This window comes from Nannospalax galili, unplaced genomic scaffold, assembly GCF_000622305.1.
Source record: "Nannospalax galili isolate Female #2095 unplaced genomic scaffold, S.galili_v1.0 scaffold31, whole genome shotgun sequence".
Taxonomy (NCBI): Eukaryota; Metazoa; Chordata; class Mammalia; order Rodentia; family Spalacidae; genus Nannospalax; species Nannospalax galili.
This window is the reverse complement of record NW_008332149.1, coordinates 181,059-187,130: the sequence shown is the minus strand read 5'-3', so window position 1 is coordinate 187,130 and position 6,072 is coordinate 181,059. Positions and strand designations below refer to the sequence as shown.

The 6,072-nt window shown below is 46.6% G+C and overlaps 1 non-coding gene across 1 annotated transcript; it reads left to right on the top strand.

Moving 5' to 3' along the window:
- The first annotated feature begins 2,939 nt into the window (after positions 1-2,939).
- On the top strand, positions 2,940-3,056 carry LOC115069331. Its single transcript, XR_003848603.1, has one exon. It is a non-coding gene; the product is annotated as a U5 spliceosomal RNA (small nuclear RNA).
- Positions 3,057-6,072: the final 3,016 nt, after the last annotated feature.

Here is a 6,072-nt window from a genome sequence, read left to right as displayed (position 1 = left end):
TTTTTTTTAAGTAATTATGAAACAATCTTGGGACAGGTAAGAGTGTTTGAACATAATGTTACATAGCTTAAATGACTAATTTCTCAACTTTAAACATAGAATTGTGGTGATAGAAGTGAAATGGTACAACATCCACCTCTTTTTCCCAGCTACCTTCTCACAGACCTTTCACTTCTGGGTGGGTGGGTGGGTGAGCTGGTTGGCTGGTTTGAGACAGCGTCTCACTCTGTAGTCCAAACTGAACTGGACTCATGGCATTCTTCCCACCTCACCTCCAGAGTGCTGGGATCACAGGTCTGTGCTTTTACACCCAGCTCACCTTTCACTTCTGACACTACACTGTGGAGTTTCCATGCCAAGCAATTCTTCATGGATCTAGAAACTAGCTGGTTGCTCTAAAGTTCAGCTGACACTAGCCATGTGCCATGAGTGGAGATCCCTCAGATGAAAGACTCAGTCACACAAAGCTGCCTCCGTTTCAGATGCCAGTGGCAAAGAGGGCCCCCAGGTAGCCCACACTTCTACTTGACTTGGTTTATAACTAGAGGTTCTTATGACATTCTCCATCCCCCAACCTCCCAAACCCAGGTCAATCTCAATACTTTGCTATAATGGCTCATGAAACTCAGAGAAACTTAAATGTACTGGTTAAGTATAAGCTATAGGATAAAGAGCCAGATGAACAGCCAGAGGAAGAGGTACACAGGATGAGGTCCAGAAGGATCTGCAACACAGGATTTTCTGTCCAACTCCCTCCCAGCCCCAGAATGAGTTCACCAGTCTGGAAGCTTTCTGAACCTCATTGCTATGAGATTTCTGTGCCCACACCTTGCAGGCATCCTCGTGTGATTACACTTCCCTCAATCTCTGGCCCCTGCCCATTAGCAAGTGAGTGGTAGAGTTGAGAGTCCAGGCTTCTAACCACGGCTCTTCAATGGGACAAATGACACCCTCATCACCTAGGAAATCCCAAGGGATTCAGGAGCTCTGTGCAGAAACCAGAGGCAGGGACCAAATACACATATTTTTATCATATCACACTAAAAAAATGCCCTTGCTCTGAAGGGTGTGTGCTGAAAGATTAGGATTTAAAATGAAGGGTCATAGTAATTGTGACTTATTCTTAAATAATTCATATATATGTGCACATCTGTGAATCACCTAGAATATATGTATATGTTTGGGCCAGGAGATGACTCAGCAAGTAAAGGCACTTGCCACCAAGCCTGATTACCTAAGTTCAAGCCCCAGGCCCCACATGGTGGAAAGAGAGAATCAACTCCTTCAAGCTATTCTCTGATCCCCACATGCATGCTATGGCATGTACGTGTGTGTGTGTGTGTGTGTGTGTGTGTGTGTGCGTGTGCACACACACACGGAGAAAGAGGGAGAGAGTGTCTAAATAAATACATGTATAGATTATGCCTAATATATACATTATATTATATATATTCATTGAATATTCATAGGCAGAAAGAGGAAAAAGCAAATTAAATAAATTGAATTTAGGTGAAAGTTGTCAACTTCTCTGTATATTCAACAAGTTTTATTAAAGGCTAGAGATTCCGGTTCCCAGGACAATTTATTAATGTGTCTATTCAGCAGGTGACAAATGAGCACCCACTGTACACAGCCCAGCACTGTGCAAGAGACCGGTGACAAGCTCAGCTGGGTCTGGGGCTCGTCCTGAAAAGAAATATGGCTCCAGATTGTAATTAAAGCTGGGTGTTTTTTCTGCAAATTCACACATAAGGTTCTAGCAAGAGAGGCTTGAAGGAACAATCCAATGCTTTGGTTTGGTTTTTTTTTCTCTCAGCTAGGTGGAATCTCAACCACTAAAAATCAACATTGGCTGCCTGGCAGATTTCCAGGCCTCATTAAGAAGTGGCGATTATTAGAAAGAATCATACACACTTATTAATTTTGTTTTCCAGTGAATCAAAGATCATCTTTGTCAGCTTTCGCTAAGTCTGCAGAACACATCACAGCTTGATTGCTAATTAGTGTACTGGGAGAGAGTATGCGTCTTCCACAACAATCTTCCATAATAGAGCGCACGTAATTGCATTGCATAAATTCTAAACACACTCTAATTCGTAAACATCCTCTTGGAAATCTTATGCTGTGCCAAAATACTGGTAAGTTGCAAACACCCAATGAAAACTGGCATCTCAGTCTCTGTGAGGTAGAGTGTGACATTCCTAAACAGAGGCTCCCTCATCCTACCCACACACACTATGGACTGTCCCCTTCTGGTGACCTATCTAGTTCTCCCACGCAACTAGAAGTCATTCGTTCATTCAACAAATATCTATTGACAGCCTTCTAAATGTCAAGACTATCTAGAAACTAGAGCTAGGGAAGTGAACAAAATCATAGAGCTTCTAGATTCACTCATAACACGTTCCAGTAACTTCCCAATAGAAATTAGACCCCAAAGATCTGTATGTTAAGCAAAATACCCTATTTACATTGATTTTCAATGGAATCCTAGGAAAATACACATGCATGTGGTGTTTTAAAAGTATATCAGGATCTCAGAGCCAGAAGGTCCTGGGGACACATATCTATATTAGTTACTTTCTCATCGCTGGGACAAAATATGTAACAGAAACAACTTAGGGGTCAGAAGATTTCTTCTAGGGGTCAGAAGATTTCTTCTAGGGGTCAGAAGAAGATTTCTTCTAGGGGTCAGAAGAAGATTTCTTCTAGGGGTCAGAAGATTTCTTCTGGCTCTCTGTTTCAGAGGATCACAGCCCACTGTGGTGGGAAACACGTGGCAGAGTTCATAATGGTGGGAGCACATGGTAGAGACTTCCTTCCTCAAAGGAAGCAAAGAGTAGCTGGAACCAGGGACTGGACTATGATCTTCAAAGGTCCATCTTGAGGGACCTGCTTCCATCAGCAAGGCCCCACAGTGTCCCAAAATAGTCACCAACATACTCTGGTTTTTCTTCAGATCGCATAGATCTTCTGCCTTTTTCTAAAGCTTTCAGTGGAAAGAAACAACTCTGAATCTTAATCCAATTTTTTGAATCCTTGCAGATAGCAAGGCTAAAAAAAAAAATAGTTACCAGCTACTGAAGAAGCCCTTTAAATCACAAACACTTTGGGGGACATTTCATTCAAACTATACTGTATACCTGGGCCTCATCCCCTTAGAGAAGCTGTCCAAGGTAAGCTCGCCTCATGGTGGGTCACAGAAGGACTGGAGGGAATTCCTGGCAGAGCCAGGGTCATCTCTGTCACATCCCATTGGGCAAAGCAAGTCGCCAGCTGACCCAAGTCACTACCCCAAGGAGTGGTGAAGAACAGGAAAGGTAATGATCCAGCCTTCCATAGGACAGTCGTGGTACTCCTCTTCCTCAGCTGGCTCTCATCACCGAATCCTCCAAAGAGTGGCCCCCGACGGAGTGCTTCTTGCCAGGTTCCCCCACTGCTCTTGGGTATCCCTCTGTAATGACAGTTTACTGGAGTCCTCTAAACACATGTCTATCTCTCTCTTGTGACCTGAACTCCCATGACAGACACCTTCAGTTCCCTCCCAAACATCTTTTCCTCATCTTTAGAACCTGAAGAATACAGAGGCTATCTGTGGGGGCCGGCAGGGCACTGATCCACAAGCATCTACCAAACCTGGTCTTGGACGGACCACCCCTTGCTGTGTACACCTACCATCTCTCCCTAAAGGGCTTCACTGGCTACAGGTCCACACCTGGGAAATGGTCACTTAGGTGGACAAGGAGGATCATCATGATCATCATCGATCTTTGATTCACCCCAAAGACTGTGGCCACTTGGCCTGGCCAGCCCAGATCTCTGGTCCCAGACCTCACTAGGACCTCTCTTAGGATTGTCAGAGCAAGACCTTAATGTGGGTATCTTCTAAATACAATCTGCATTTGCAAATGTGCCCCAGTTTTAGTCCATGTGAATTAAATCTGCACAAAGCAGAATAGAGGCATACAAATGGCAGATTGGGGCTGCAGCTCGGTGGTGGGGTTCTTGCCTGGCATGCATGAGACCCTATGTTCAATCCTCAGTACTATCAAAAACAGTCCATATGTCCACCACGTATTCTCCTGGGAACATGGCATTAACACTCCATCATATGATTTGTTGATGATGTCTTGTCTCTTCCCCTTGGTGCTTTAACCACATTGACTAACTGGGTGGTCAGAAAGTATAGCTAAGCTCCATTGGGGCGTGGCATCTTGGAAACAAGTCACTATGCTGTGAAGAAGCTCAAGCAGCCACATAGAGTTGCTACATACATGTTCTCATGCCAGCAGCCCCAGGGGAAGACATAGGCCACAGCCAACCTCGAGTGCCAGACATCAATAAAGGAGTTTTCAGATGACCCCAAATTGTAACTGTTGGGTCATGCCCAACCTTTGGGTCTTCCCAGACACCAGAAAGCAAGAACCAGCCAACCCCACTGAATCCTGTCCAGACTCCTGGTCCACAGACCCTGTAAACTTGAGAAGTGACTGATTTATACCATGGAGTTTTTAGTAGCTTGTTATACAACAGCGGTAAGTTGAATGGGGGTACCCAGAGGAGCCAGGGAAGCTACCTGTACCCTGGGGCATCCCTTCAGATACACGGTAGCTGTAGAGGCTAAACCAAAAATTAAGGATAAACCAGAGACTGAAAGCAGATGACACCTTGGACTCTTAACAGATGGGAGAAGGGGGTTGTCATGGGTAGAGGAGACAGTGCCACGGCAGGCAATGGCTGAGGATGTAAACTAGACTGGCTTGGGTGTGAGAAGCCAGCACAGGGCTGGGCATAGTATTATGTATTAGGGGAGTTTGGGAGGATTCTAAAGCCAGAGTTCCTGGGACAGCTGGTGATGGTGTGCACCAAATCTTGCACGTAAAGAAGGCCTAGCTGGATCTGGGAACTGAAGGGTTCCTAGATACCCATATCAATGGCTTTAGGGGTTAGAGTATCCCGACCAAAGGGATACTGCAGGATCGCAATATCTAAGAAGAGACTAAGAATCTAAGAAGAGACTGCGCAGACTGAGGACCCAGCCAACCACAAGGCTTAGGAGCGGGGAAGCTGGGAGGCCACCCCGGAGGAGGCCCCAAGCCAGTCCTTACTGCTCCTCCTCTCCTACCCCATTTTCTTGGGAAGTGTTCCTCTGACTTCTACAGCCTCTGTACAACGTGGAATCTGCAAATGATGGGCTGCTCACAACCACCTGCTTTGCTGCAGCCCAGAGGGACACTGTGCACATGAACAGACTGACCTTACCAGTTCCCCATCACACTCAAAGACCCCATCTACTATCACCGGAAAGGAGGGACTTTCCACTCCCCTCCAGAAGCCCTGGTGAAGCAGATGTCACACGCACCCCTGGATCTTCCCTCCATGCCATGCATCAACACCACATGAGGACGGTCCAGCTTTCTGGGGCTGTGTTCTGGAGAAGCCCCTGAAGAGCTTGGCACCCCCCACCCCCACACACACACAGCTGCCGCCCTGGGGCCTCCATCAAACACTGAGTATGTGAAGCCCTTGGAAAAGGCAGACTGACTACTACATGATCTATGGCTTTGCCCATGACTGAGTGCATACAGGTTTATGGGGACAAATCCGGGCCCTTCCCCGCACCTTTGCCACCTCTCAGGCTTGCTTCCAAGCTGTGCTTCCTGGCAGGGCCTTAGTTTGTCCTGCAGCACCTTCTGAACTCAAGGCACTGGCTGCACAATACGAATCCTGGAGTGTCTCTCTCCAGCTGCCTCATGATGCCGCTTAGCTTTTCTAGGGCCTGAAACATTCCAAAGGCCCACAGCCCTTCCGTGCCAATGACAAGGTGGGGGACAGGGAGGAAGGGGCTCTGGTACCTTCATGGAATGGAGATGCTGGGCTCATTTCTGCATGCTTCTTCAAAACAGCCTTGTGTCATTGCCTCCCCAGGAATCACAGAGTGAGAAGACCAAAGGACATTCCAGGTCGAGCCCCTCAGACCTCCCAGTAGGGATTCTTGATTTGAAACTTCAAAACAAGCCTAAGAGCTGCCATGTGCTTTTAATTTCCCTGTTGCCGTAAAAGCTGGAGGAA